We start from the raw sequence: 14,836 nt of genomic DNA, 5'->3' as shown, positions 1-14,836 counted from the left end.
CGTATGGGTCAGGCTGATGGTGCCACTGATGCCTCCTGGAGCAAGTTTTGAAGTGGTATCTTGGCTTCTGTAGCAAGATGCCTTTGCCAGTCTGCTGAAATATGGCACCCTTCACATACCTTCTTGTGATGAGTCCTTGTTCAGGAGTGGCTGCATTTGTACAAAGATTGCTCTGTTTACCTCAATTTTGTCAGGAGCTTGTGAAAGAGAGGCCCTGTGAGACCCATGGGGATAAGTGACATAGGGTGAAAACTTCCACTCCTTTGAGATTATGGTGGGATCCACAAGTCTGAAGCAGATGGGATTCAACACAGCTTGAACTAAATTCACAAGGAGCATTTGAATGCCGAGACAATTTTCAGTAAATACTTTGTGTTATGACATCCTGTGAGCTTCCTCAGAGTGTTACTGGAAGCCTGTTTAAGCTTGCCAAACTTCCAGCAAATTTTTTTTTTTTTACACACTTGACAGATAAGCAACTCAAGTGCCTTAACCACAGTGACCCACTGAGCTGGGAGTAGGGCTGTCCAGAGGGACCGGCTGCGCCAGGTGCTGCTGCTCAAGCTCACTCCTCCAGCCTGACTCACCACATCTCACCTGCACCCGGGGAGACAACGTGAGCCCTGTTTGCCTTCTGAGGGCTGTTGACTCATTTTAGTTGTCTCTGTTGCTGTCTGGATATGAACCGTTGAGCAAAAGAGTCTCTACTGTAGGGAAAAGGGTCAAGAAAATGGGCATTAAAGCCTGCAGGTAGGGAATGGATGATGGGAAGAAATGGCCCTGGTGGAACACCAGCTTTGGCTTCACTCCAGAACTGCAAGTCTTTTGGCCTTGGGTTTTATTGCAGACGTCTAGCTTTGGCTCTTGCTCTCCCAGAAGTGTTGAGACCTCCTGGTGAAAGGGCCTAAACATTGAGTTTGTTGTGAGCTGCTTCATCTTGTTCAGGAAAACCAGAACAAATGTTTCTGTTCATTTCAGCTGCTGTTTTGCTGTTGCAGCCTCCTGTTTGTTTGAATCTCCAAAACCTCCTGTGGCATAGCAGAGATCTCAAAGCAGCAGAAATTTAGCAATGATCCTTGATGACTGGAAACCACCACATTTTGCATTCAGTGTGATCTCTAACATCACACCTCTCCAGCTGGAGTAGCGCTCCTGACCTGGCAGGTCACTCACCGCAGAGCAAACATCAGTGCTCACGGACCATGGAAGCCTTTGAAGCCTTTGCTTCAAAAAAAACCAAACCACCTGTGATGAAGGAAGATAAACTGTGCCGTATACAAAACAAGTCCTCTAAGAAACGTCTTATCTCTGAGGGGTTTGCAGAAACCCTCTCCTGTTTGGGAATGATGGCAGCAAGACAGCTATTAATAAGCTGAAAAGATAAACGGAGCAGGAGGCATCTAGTTTTTGTCAGTGGCACCTTTCTCATGTTTTCAGCAATTGCAAGGGTTTTCTGTAAAAATGTTTTGAGACACGGATATTCATGAAAGTGTATTTCTAATACAGGCAAGGGAGAACTGGGAAAGCTAAAGAAACTTTTTTGGCAGCAGTTCATCTTTCCTAGCCTAGTGTGCTTGCCCAATCTTCGTCCCTTTTAAATTCTAATGACTTCCTCAGGCACCACAAACACTCTGGCCTTGTCACTTCTCTTTTTGAAGTTTGCTTCTCATAATGCAGCGTTTTTTTGAAGTGCTGCTGCTGTCAGTCAGCTAACTACTCCAAAACACTCCCCTGCTTCAAAATCACTTAATTCCTTTTCAGTTACAAAGAGCAGCTCTCCTGTTGCTGGCTGCTGACTCATGCGAGAAAGGTAGCGTGCCTTGTGCCCGCCAGGAGAGCAAGTTCCTGCAGCTACCTAAAATAGGGCAGAAAATTGGAAAAGGGAGATGGCTGAGGTGGGAAGCAGAGGTCTAGATGCAGCGAGGTGTGTTAAGAGAAAAACATGTCTCTGCAAAGCTGGAGTCTGAGCATCAGTCAGAGCTTCAGCTTTGCTGAAGCTTAGGGTATCAGCCCCATCGCTGAAGTTTTGTGCTTTGACCTAAAAGGCTGCGTGTGATGAAGGGTGAATGTTGAAGAAAGCGCACTTCTGAAAAATCTCTGAAGTATTTAACTGCACAGTAGCCTTTCCCAGGTTTTCAGGACCAATTTATGAAGTGTTGCAAAAGGTGAGTCTGCAGTTTGGCCCAGAGATACCTAAGCTGGCAGAGAGGCAGAGCTTGTGAGCACCATGCTGTCCCAAGATGCTATTTCTAGCATCTGAGCATGATCTCTGCATGGTGCCACATTGTGTGAGCATGCCAGCCTGCGCAGGGCAAGGTGGAGATGCTGCAGCATTGAGGGATATAAGCCGTCACATGTATTTTTCTTCACTGACCTTCCTCCCAGTCCCTCCTTTATCCCCCACTACATCTGCCTGCATCTAGCTAGGGGCAGACTCGCTGGTCCTCACTGAGGTGTCTTGGCCTGCATCAGGGATTTCACTTGTCTTCTGCAACACTTATCCTCAAATGCCCTTTTGAGATGACACCCTGAGACAGGCATACAGAAGATGTGGGTGAAGCATGCTGGAGTGTTACCTCCAAAGCACTCTGGGTGAGGATGGATAACCATGGGTGGGGAAAGCGCAATGTATTATTTTGTTGCCGAGAGATTCCTATAGATTCAGTTTCTCTTCTACATCTCTGAAACCATTTCCTGCACTTTCCTTTCCCCCCAGGAGGCAGAATTTGTAGAACCAGGAGTTGGCATGTCCCACCTGGAAGATTCAGACAGATGTTACTCAAAATGGAGAGGAAATTTAGATTGTACATTTCTTGAACGCCGTGGAGGAGCTGAGGAGTTTGATGGCTCGGGCAGCCCTTGGGAGCTTGGCAGCTCTTGTGCCTGTGGTTTTTGGTCAGCATTTCGTGCAGTGTGTGACCTGTTCAGCAGCTTACCCAGGAGGCTGTAACAGATGTCCCTGCTGAAGGCTGAGATGGAGCTAATTGCTGCTCCCTGCCCTTTTGTGTCTGGCTACTAGGCCAAACATTCCCCCTTGGGTAGTTTTTCACGTAGGCGAGAGTCAGGAGGCAGCAACTGTGGGCAGGCAGCCAAGTCCCATCGGTGCCAGTGTGAGAGAAATTACTGCCCTGGGGTGACTGCCGGGCAGAAATCTTGTTTTGGGGGCAAACAAAAGATTATATTTGTTTTTCTTTTTAACGAAAGTCAAGTGATGAAGGACTAGGCAAAATGATAAGTAAAGCTTTTCAGTGGACCAGAAAGAGACGCGCAGTGGTTACATCCCAGTTGCTGTTTGAGGTGGGACTCTCTGGGTGGAAGAGCCCATGCTCCTTCCCCTCTGTAAAAACATAAGTGGATGGAGCAGCCTCCAGAGAAGGCTAATTCAGATCCCTTCAGTCAGGGGAGGGATTTGAATCCACCTCCCCGCCTCGGAGGTAAGGGTGGGAGGGCACCCGCCTGGTCTTTGGGGATCCAGCCTCTTCCCACCCCCTCTTTTTTCTTTTTTTTTTTTCTTATTTTTTTCCCGAAACAAATGAGTGAAACCAAAATTACTTTTATGTTATCTCAAAAAAAACAAAATCACATTTTTTATTATTTTTCAGTGAAATCTGTGACAGAATATGCTTAGCCCTAAAAATGGGGAGTGTTTTCCTAGTCATTTGTCTTTCCTTTCCTTTACCTGCCTGTTTGCTTCTTAGAAAGTCCAGGCAAGCAGATAACAATAAAACAAATGAAATTGCAGCAAGCCACAATAAAAACAATCCTTCCATTTTCCCTAACCTGAGAAGATTGAAAGGCTCTGTGGCTTTATGCTCCCTGGCTGCCTTGGCTTTGCCTTTGGGGTTGAAGCTTAAGTGCAGAATTGGTGGAAGGAAAGTCAAAAGGTTGAGTAGGTGTTTGCAGTGGCAGCCTACAATCCCTCCCTAGGCAATATCCAAGATGTACTGCTCCCTAAACAGGTAGGCAAAGCAACGCCTCTTTTTCTCTGGGCTGTCAGCAAGTCGAACGGCTGGCGGTTTTTGGTACCTTCTCTACAAAAGTGGAAGGCTGCCGGGTTGGCTGCAGCTGGCTGTTCCTTACCAGCTAGCCAGCAGTTGTGCGGCTGTGCGTCTCTTTATGCCTGTGAGTACTAGAAAACTATCTCGAGGGCAGTTCCTGCTCGCTAGATGCTAATCGTGTCCTCGATTGAATTGCTTCCAGCGCTGGAGGCAGAGCAGTGGACTGGCCAGGCTGCACTTAGAAGTAAGTAAATAGAGCGTTCCTTCAAGTTATTACTTTCATTAAAAGCTATTAATTTATAAGTGCCAACACTTAACTAATTATGTTAACCTTTTGGATGGAAAACAGCAGTGTGGCTTTGAGTGAGGGCAGCATGGCCTGCCCTGGCCACAGGGAGCTGGGCATGAGCTGCTGATCCCAAGCCACTGCCGCCTGCTCGTGCTGCTCCCTTGGGCATGCAAGTGCTCTCCAAATAACCCAGGTGGGAAGGGATCCTCAGTTACTGAGGATGACATAAGTGTTAATTAGCATGTAATGCTGAAAAAAGAGAAATGCTGTGCTGGGTAAATTATAGCCAAGCTACAGGGATGCCTCCAAAGTCTGTTAAGAGGGAAATGAAAGAGTCAAACATGAGTTTAGAAACACTCCAAGGAAGCTGAATTTGCTGGAAGGGCTTGAACTAATTCATCAGCAGTTTCTTGTCACAGGTTTTCTGCTGAAATGGTAAATGAAAATAATGATCTTACTCTTAAATCTGTGATAGGATTAGTTATACCTTCGGCATATTTATGTAATGGGTTTCAGAGATTTAATTCAGAGTATTGTTCCCAGTCTGGATAACTGGCTCTCATTCATGTAAACAAAGTGCAAGACAGACAAAGTAAGAAAATCTTTTTTATCCGGTAAATGGTTGTTTTGCTGATTTGAGAGCTGTCTTTCATTGCCTGTGCCTCACAGTCAGGATAGAAAGGGAGAAGTTTTCCAGTTCACATGGAAAAAAAGAAATGCCAGTCTTTGTCCTGGTTCTCCGCTGCCTCAGCCCCCCCTGGGCTCCTGCGGGGCCCTGCTGGGGAAGAAGGCAGAGGTGCGATACGGTTGTCTCATCCTGAGCTTCTGCTTTCCCACCTGCGCATCTCTGAGTTTGACTTGCTGCTGCTCAGTGATGAGGCTCAAGCCCAGGGTGCAGGTGGTGGCTTCTCCTGTGACCCTAATGGTAAAACAAGGTGTATTTCTCAGTCCTGGCAGCTCTTTCAGTGCTTGCCTCTCCCATACCTTGTAAAAGGCTCCCCTGTGCAGCAAAGCAGCTGTGGGCAGTGCGACAGGTCCGTCACCATAAGTCAAACCATTAGGTAGGTCACTGCAGAAATTGCTTATCTTGGTAGGTAAATGTCCATGGCTTCTCTGATCCCTGTTCCATGAGTCTGACTGTTGCACCATGTATAGCCTGGAGCCGTAGGGAGACAAGCAGGAGCTCACGTTGTATCTCCTTGTGCTGTGGTGTGCAGCTCCAATGGTCTCCGTGGCACCAGCACGCTAACCCTTTATCTTCACTGCTTCCATGCTGGTTTGCATATTACTGTGTCACTTCTCATAGGCCAGGAGTGTACTGGGAGAAGTATTGTATCACCATTCTTCCTCCAAGTGTTGCCACCTATGTTGTAGCAGGACAGGTTTCTTTCACACGGTGAATGGGACCTGTGTTGGAAGAGTAATGTGCATGTAGCCATTGCATAAATTGGGTGGCTTGGGAGAGTCTCTCTTCTGAGCTTCTTCCCTGTGAGTGACACTTGGTTTTCCCCAAGGTAGCCAATACTTGTTTTTATGAGTATTGGACAGAGGCTCTACTACAAAAAACATATTTGGGAGTTTCTTGAGCAACTTGGATTAATAACACAGACGCCAAATGGTACCAAAAACTTGAACTGCGTTTGAAAACCTGTTGAGTGATGAAAGTGATGTTTGGAGTGTGAAGCAGGGCAGAGCCTCTGTTTCTCTGGAGCATTGCTGCAGCATTAGGACAACATTGGTGTTTCCCTACAGGGCACATGTGTCTTGAAATGGCTCATGTGGTGCCCAGCTGCTTTGGTAATCCATAATGAACAGGGGAGCTGCCTGCTCCTGGGAGGCTGCTCTTCCACCCTGACTTGAGTGAAATGTCACGTTGGAGGTGTCGGAGGGGAATAAAAATGGTATCACTTGAATGTTAGAGCAGGGACATCCAGCCCTGTCCTCAGGTCACCTTCTGGCATCCGTCCCCTCCCCGTGCTGTGGGAGTGTGGGTGGGAGCTGTGGCCTTCTGTGGTGGCAGATGTTGGAGCCCTGCTGGGAGATACTCATGGAGCACTGGTGACTCATGGCAGGAGAGGGTTTGTAATTTGGCCTCTGAAGTACTGCGTCATCACTCCTAAGCCTGCCCTTTTCACACCTCTTAACCCTGAAGTTCAGTAAATGTTAGTTTGCATTGAATCCTGTTGTTAGGAAGGGGGCAAGCTTTGGTCCTTGGTGATGTCTGTAGATTGTGGAGGGTGGGGTGGTTTTTTGTTTGTTTTGGGGTTGGGGGGTTTTTTTTGAGTGAATTTGTCTGCTGATGATTATACGCTGGGACTCCAGAGAAAATCTCTGGTTTGCATAGTGCTGCATCAGCGCTGCTCAGTGCCTCAGCTGCATGCTCCCTCCTGGTGTTTGGGCTCCCAGGTGACGTAGGCTCTGCCAGCCTACTCTGATATACTTCAGGATACTTTTAAAAGCTGTTTTTCCCCTGCACTAGTGCAAAAGCCTTGTGTAGTCATTCTGCTTTTCAGCTGTAGCAACAGATGCCCAGCCCTGGCTGGTGTGGCCAGCGTGGCTTAAAGAGCTCCTGCTGCAGAGGAAATGGCAAGGAAAAGAGTGGGGACTCCAGGGCTGTGTGTCTGTCTGTCTCTCTGACCCCAGAGCTCTTTTGCTTTCTCAAACATAATTGCTTTCCCCTTCGGTTATGTTTCTATTGTTTGTTGGAGAAATCATGCCACTAAATCAACAGAGAATGGTGGGAAAATGCTTTGATATGAGGCCTTCAGAGGGTGTGTGCATGTGTAAGCGTGTGTGCTTGTCCTTTCTCAAACAAAAAAAAAACCAACACACAGCCCTCTGTGTATCTGGCAGCTTCCTTTAATTTGTGTCTTGCCTGCGAGAAAGAAATCCATCTCCAAATATTTTTGGCAGTTAACCTCCTTTATTTGTATTAAAGTGGTACAAACTGCGGGGTGTTGTTCCAGGACTGTCGTTCACCATCATTGTGATAGTTAATCTCGTTAGGACCTTGCATTTTTCCCGGTCGCTGTTTTGGGAATGTGGTATCCCAGGCTTCCTTTTTCCACGGGAGAGAGGGGTCCCATGGCCACAGGCTCTGGCAGGCATTAGGACAGCAGTGTGCCTGCTATTCTGCTGCTATTCTGTAATGCAGGGAGGGATGGAAATGTGCTTTCCTCGAGACATAGCCATGCAGAGTGATGAACAAGGATGATGCAAGGTCTGCCACAGCATTTTGACTACAATTGTGCTCCCTAACCAAGGAGACGTGGCAAAGACCTGAGGTGCAGGAGCATGTGTTGCCACCTTTGTGGTGCAAAGACTGTGTTAAGGCAGAGGAGAACAAGGCTGGGCTGAGCGGGTGGCTGTGGGATTGCTCCTCACGCTGGATTCAAGTGGTAGAACCCCATGTGTTTGTGTCATGTAGTTGAGTTTTTTGCCTGTTTTGTTTTTTTTTTTTTTTTTCTTCTTGAGAACAGCTGTTCTATTTGATCAGATGCCTCTTAGTAGCCCCTTCTTGGGTATAGCCATGCATTACAATGGCAATCAACAGATGCCCTTTAAGTTGCAGGTCAGGTGGTCACCAGCCCCCCCAGTGAAGTCAGCCATGCAGAGTCCTCTAAGAATTGAGGGATGGAGAGGAGTGTAAAATTTCTCAAGACTGAAAAAAAAAAAAAAAATCTTAGCAGAAAACTGCAGGAATAAGGGAAAAAACAGCAGAAAGGACTGTGGGGGGAGAAGGGAATCAACGGTGGCAGCTTTAGAGGAAATTGCGGCGCTCTCATGCCACTGTAGAATTCAATTCTGGGGCTTGGCAGCAAACATGATTGCTGCTTTATAAGGTTTGTCAGGATTGTTTTCATCCCCACTAGGAAGGGAGCCCTCTAGGGCCTGCTCATGGGGATGTTTGCCTTAGAAAGGTGACCCTCTTTAAAATCCTGCCCTGCCTGACTTGGTCTAAGTTTTTCTAGTTGACGGTTATCTTGATTAGGTTTGATCCTTACGCTCTTGGCTACTGTGCTGATGTTTTACTTGCTTCCCTGATGTTTTCCTAGCTCGGTTCTGCCCCAGCAGGAGTTACCGTGTTGCACAAGTGATATGTGACCTGGTCCCCCCATGCGAGGAGGCAGCACTTCTCAGGGTGACAGTCCAATCAACCCCAGGTCCCAGCATGGTTTTCCGTGGTGATGCTGTGTGCATTGCTAAGCTCCTGAGCACAGACCTGCTCTCTGTAGCCTAGTAAAGCTTTGGGGATCTTCTGAGTTTGATGGGCACTCTGCTAATATGATATGCTACAAAGGGAAGAGATGCTGGCTCCTTTCAGATGTCATCCAACAAATTTGTTTGCCAGGGTGAGCCCTCCAGTGACTCACCAGTTGCGCTGTCATGGAAAGACTGAGACCCTTTGCAAAGAAAGACGTCATGCAAATACCCTCTATTGCATATAATAAAGCAATATGGCCCTAAAATACAAGACCGCTCAGTGAAAACTGCTTACAACACAGTAATTTTCATGTTTTGCTTCTCTTCTCTCTTCCTTTTTTTTTTTCTTAATTTTTCTTGGATGCCATTTCCCACCTTCCAGCAGAGGGAAGAGAAGTCTGTTTGCTCAGCTAACTGAAAAAAAGCTTTGTGTGCATTTTCTGCTGCCGTTTTGTTAAAGTTCAGAGTTCCTAGGTTAGAGCTGCCGCTTCTCAATACGAGTCTTGTTCGAACTTCCAGAGCAGCCCACGCAGAGCTGCTCGGGTTCATCTGCGCAGTTCACAGCCCACAGCCAACGAGACGCATTGTTTGCCTCTCTCCTTCCATGATTCATACTTTGCAACAAAGAGGAGCCTAATGCTCCCAACGTGAGTGTGAAGCCAGGCGGTACTGGATTTGAGGTACATCAATAGAAGCAGTCTGGGTGGTTTTTTTTTTCTTCTTCTTCCTTGTGAGAACTCATTATATTTAAAAATCAGACAGCTTTTGTGACAGTGGTCATAACTGTCTGACACTTGTCTGGCTTAACAGGGAAACTGATAGGAGTTCTCCAATTTTACAACTTTCTTATTCTGAGGAATTTTAGCTTGCCTTGGTGTTGTGAATTTTGCTTTCTATTTTGTTTAATCTAGCAGTGGTTCTATAATGAGAAAGGTCACTGTTTACTAGAAGCTTGGTGTTTTGTCTTTTTTATTATTTATTTTTTCCCCCTTTTGTAAACGCAACACTTCTCATTTTGCTGTGGGGAGACTTTTTTTCTACAAATATTTATGACACTCTTCTGTGAAAAAATGGAGGCGTTTCAACTGGCCAACACTGGGCTGGGCTTTTTATTGTTTTCCCATGAAAAGCTAAAGAAGGAAGGCTGGCCAGTCATTGCAAGTGTGGGAAGTAAAGCCTGGTTTCTGATGATCAAAACCAAGCTGGTAGACTTTAGTCCACACTTGTTTGCTTTTTTTTCTGCTCATCACCCTGGGTGAATGCTGGTGGGGTGTCAGTGTGCTGGGGATGCATTTCAGAGGAGCCGCCTCTTGGGGCTGAACAGAGATGTCACTTATTTCTGGTGCTGTATTTTGGCGAGCCATTCACCACGTGTCCTTCCTTGCATTACGTTGCCTGCCGGCGCTGAAGCCAGCGGCATCCAGAGCAGGGCAGAGGAGCTGTAACCGCTGCAGAAGGGGCAACGTAATTGCTCTACGCTTTTCCTCACTGCTCCTCTGCAAGACCCTGAAGCCGGCAGGATGAGGAGGGTCGGTTTGCCTGAAGAAGGATCTGCTTTGCTGTTTTGGAAGGTGGCCCCGTGTTGGGGGTCATCCAGCTGTTACAGCTGTCACCATCCACACATCTGCCTTTCCTCACAGCTGGGGAGAATGGCCTTCTCTAGCTGTCGTCGTGGGTGACTTTTCCCTCTTGCAAAGGCCGACTGTTACTCTAAGACTCCAAATTAGCCGAGGAGGCCCGGGCTGGGTCCTCCTGCTCCGCTGACAGCACTCGCTATTCAGCGGCCTGAATGCTGTCTCTGTACCCTCCTGTCCTCTCTGCACGCTTGTCAGCTGCCCTATTGATTCTATGCAGCGAAGGAAAAAAGAAACCAGGGCAAGAAAAGAACTGCTTTCTGCCAAAGCAGCCCCTGGGGAGTCCCAGTGCTGCCAGCCGGGGCTGGTCAATGGGAAATGGGGGCCAAAAGGCTGCCATGGGATGTTCAGCATGGAGGAGGCTCTCCGGGGAGGCTGGGGATGCGCGGGTACCTTGAGGTGCCCCTCGGGAACCCCTCAGGAACCCCTCTGCTCCTGTGGCCTCTGACACTGGCATAAATCAGAATGCAGTTATCAGTTTCACTATCTCTGGACTTTCCAAGGCTTTTGAAGCCAAAAGCTTGGCACGCCACAGGTTGCAGGTATTTACCGGGTGTCTGAATCCGTGCTGTTTGCCAGCGGCTTAGCCCAGCCCCTCGTAGCAGGGGTAAAGCCAAAAGTACCCAGCTCAGCTCCTGCTTTTGGCAGGAGGGTGGGAAATCTCCCAGTGCTTTGGGGTCCAAGGAAAGGTGGTTTGGGAGTGAGAGCTGCAGGCTGGGACATGGGAAAATGAGGTTGTATTCCTGATCTGCTGGAGAATATGCCCGTATCCTTGGACAAATCGCTTAATCTCTCTATGCCTTAGTTTCCTGTTAGCAAATGATCTTCCTTATCCTCCCATCTCAGTAGAGGAAAGAGTTTGTCTTTTAGTGTGTATCTTATTACAGTTCTTTGTCCAGTGGCTGAGGCCCCTCTGCCTTGATAAAATAAATAATTGAATTTAGATTAAATGGTCTAATATAATCCTGCCTAGTGGTTACTAAAACACTTGCATGAAAGTTCATTCTGAGCCTGTCTTTCCATTTCCTCATAAGGCCAAGACATGAAGTAATTAGATGTAGACATAGGTTGTTATTGTAGCAAAATGACAAAGATCAGTGGTTATTGGTAGGAATGGCTTTTATAATCCAGTTTAATGGTCATTTACCTTTCAGTGACCTTGGTGTCAGGCAAAATTGGCAGCTCTTTTGCGAGGAATGTGCTTCCTCAATGGGGGCTTTGCAAGCTGCTGCATTTTTGGCTCTGGCTTCACATGAACTGGGATAGACACTGCTGTAATGCAAGAGACTTTCTGTCTGCAAAGAAAGGCTATAGACTCCTGCCAAAAGAAGCCCTTTTCAGTGCTGTCCTACTGCCACTGAATTGCTGTTGAACCAGATAAGTTGTGTTTCAAGCAATTCTTTGCTTATTGCTGCTACCAAAGTTGCAATCTTTAAACAGAGAGAGTCTGCTCTGGTCAGTGGGCTGCCCAGGAGTTACTGTAAAAAAGGTTGCGTTGTCTTGGAGTAAAAGGAGGGAGAACATTTCTCATCCTCTGCTTAAGTACATGCAAGAGGAGCTGGTAGTTCTGGTTGTAACCCCCTGTAAGTCCTTATTACATCAGTAAAGACGTGATATTTATATACGCTTTAAAGTTCAGTCCTTTCAGTGATGATCATCCACTCATTGCAGATGCAAATCAGCCAGGTTTTCTATTGGCTATGATGATCTGACACCACTCTCCCTCACAAGTTGCAAAATCCTTATATGGTTTTATCTAGTGACTGATACCTGTGGAGAAGAGCAGCATGATCTGAGCTGTGCTGCGCTGTCTAATGGCCCATATGTGTGGCCATGCTTTGCAAGGAGATGGAGTAGGTCATATCCTGGGCCTTGGGAGGACTGGATTTAGTAGAGGTAATCACAGTGACCTTGGCTAAGTCTTTTAATTCTTCTGGGCCAATCTTAACCTTAGAGGTAATCCCCTGTTTTCCATGGAGGAGGCTGAATTTTTCAAAGTGCTATGGAAGTTTTTTGAGATGGTGCCAGAAAGATTACTTGAGTCTCATTGTAACTGGGGGTTCACAAAGAAGTGCTACGAGAGTTGAGAAGAGTAATGTAGCTGTGGAAGGAGGTTTCTCAAAAGCATCTATGAGAATTGCACTGCCCTGTGACTTGGGCTTCTGTCTACTTCTGATCCCTCATCCTGCTGCTCACATGCTCACGGCCATTTGATTTTTGCAAATGAGTTCCTTGCACCTGTAACTATTGCCCTGCAGAGCAAGCCTAGCTACAGGAACCATCTCTTTATGTGCTCTCATTTCTAACTGCTAAGATAAGGAGTGCAAAACAATGCAGCTCTCTTGGAGGGAGAGCCATTTGTTTCAGGCTGCTTAGGATAACCACCAACCTGGTTTTGCCGTGAGCATGTTCAATATATCATCACCACAGCATGAGAGGTCTTTAGCTGAGATCAGGCAGTGGTTTCCAGCATTCAAAGTCCTGAGACGGCTTGATGTACATAGGCTCTCAGCTGTTTGCAGTCCTATTCACCTGCTGAGACCTGCTGCGATTCTTGCTTGTACAGAGGATCTTATAGACCCCCATTGTATTAATTCTTTTTACTCCTCACATTCATCACTCTGATAAGTATTAGCTTGTTCTCCTGATGTGAGAGAATGAACGGTCATGTTCATTTCAATGGCAGTTTATTTTTGCAGGTATCAGGTTTGGATTGGGAATGTCCAACTGAGATCAAAGACATACTTGCATAGAAGCAGATGGTTTATATGCTGCTTCTTGCTGAAGAAGAGCAAAATGAATCTCTCGAGTCCCTGAAGTCTGAACCCATTGAAGTCTGACAGAGTCTTTCCACTGACCTCTGTGGCCCCAGGATCACGTCCTAAATGAGTTGCTTTGAGTCACTAGAAGCCTGAATTCAGCTTTGGTGGGCTGGAAAATGTAACCTACTGTATGGGCTGCGCTATTCATAAGAGCTCAGCCCTGTGTGTGTGCTAGCTGTGTATGCCTGGGAGAAGAATAAAGTCATTTTCTGCAGTCATGGGGGTGGAGGAGGGAATGGGAATTATACCCCCTTCCCTGCAAATGTGGTATCGTGACTTCCATGCGGGCAGCTGTTGGGAGCTGACCCGCTTCTGAAGCTTCAAATTAGGTATTTTTTTGTGCTGTGTTTCTTCTGATACCATCCCTGACACATAAATGTCCTGTCCACTAGGACAAACTAAAAGGAACATATATTTAGGCCTGACCAGAAGGAACTGACCTCAATTTAAATTTTCTGGAGTGGACCACCAAAGCAGATGAGCGAGTACAGCAAGGCTGTGATTTACACTGGTGGAGTTTCCTTAAACTTTGAAGAAGCAGGGTCCTTGAAGCTTGACACCAAATACTCACAGTTCATTGTTTAATGATAGCAGTGACATGTAATACTGTTGTCACCAAATACTACCTTTCTTTACTGTTTCTGAAAAATGCTGTTGTTTCTTGAAGTGATTCTTGCTTTCTCTGGATTGTAATGGCTTATAGCTGGGCAAAACAGCAGCTAGCAAAACCATTCAAGTTAACACAGCATGATACAGGTGTTTTCCACTCCATACTGGTCCTAAATCAGATGAGAAGAGAATTAATTGGGCATTGAGGGTATAAAATGAAGTGTGAAGAACTACCAGTTGGTAGTCTCCTCTGGAGCCATTATTGATTGATCTGGAGTCATTACAGACTGTTTTACAGTCAAGCTAGTGAAGATTAATACCGTTTGAGAGCAGTAGCATGGTTTTCAATTAATGGCCAGCAACATAAACCTTTACAGTGTAATTTATGCTTTATTTATCAATATTCTAACATGTATTCACCTGAGGAAGGGTTGCCTGGTGGCTAAAGGTGGGGGAGTAAGAAGGTGATGGCTCTCTCCTGGTCTTATACAAATGTTCTTTGTGACCTTGGAGGTGATAGCGCTTAAACTAGATATGCTTCCGATGTTTTGCCCTATGAAACCAAAATATTAACACTTTAGTTCATTGGTGTGTACTGTGACTCACTGGGGTACCATGGGAACACACAGCATGGAAATGCTGTAAGTAAAGGGAATGGACCATTGCCCCAGTTAAATTATCCGTATGTCACGTTCCTTGGTGGTATGCTGAGGAGTCACAGCCTGGTTTGCAGCCTGGCGGTGGCAAACCCAAGCTTTGCTGCCCATCTCCCCTGCAGCTCCTTAGCATCAGGGAGTAATGGAGTGGGGTAGCGGGGAAGCCTCCAAAGGGGAGGAACGGCCCCGGCTGGGTTTTCCATGCTTTTCCCACACACCGTCATTCTTGCGCGGCACTTCCTCTCTCTCCACATAATACTCTGTTATTTCCTCCCTGGAACAGGCTCCTGCCACTGCTGCTAATTAGGCCATGATAAACTTTGGCGTGAACAAAAGCAAGCGATTAAACGCCTGTTGCTTCAGCATGAGCCCTGTCAGAGAAGTGATTTGTCAGTGGCAGAGCCGAGTAGCACCTCCTCGGAAGGAAAACAAACCTATTAGCCTGGCTGAGCCGTCAGCGCTGGGGAGCAGCGAGTCCCAGTTGGTGGTTGTGGGTATTCAGGGATGTCTTTGGTACGGCGGGTTTTCCTGAGGGTCTCTGAGATGCTGCTCAGCCTTGAGTCTTCAGTTCTACGTGGTACAATAATCTCTGTGGTCACCACCCAAGCAAGACGGCTTGAGAAGT

General features: G+C 46.7%; 1 protein-coding gene across 5 annotated transcripts in view; it reads left to right on the top strand.

Moving 5' to 3' along the window:
• The window catches only part of AFAP1L2 (actin filament associated protein 1 like 2), a 73,327-nt gene that overhangs the window by 28,707 nt on the left and 29,784 nt on the right, over positions 1-14,836 (top strand). The window lies entirely within an intron of this gene.

Source organism: Nipponia nippon, unplaced genomic scaffold (genome assembly GCF_047370975.1).
Source record: "Nipponia nippon isolate SJK-2023a ecotype South Korea unplaced genomic scaffold, ASM4737097v1 scaffold_3, whole genome shotgun sequence".
Classification (NCBI taxonomy): Eukaryota; Metazoa; Chordata; class Aves; order Pelecaniformes; family Threskiornithidae; genus Nipponia; species Nipponia nippon.
The sequence above is the reverse complement of the archived record's forward strand: the minus strand, read 5'-3'. Positions and strand labels throughout refer to the sequence as shown.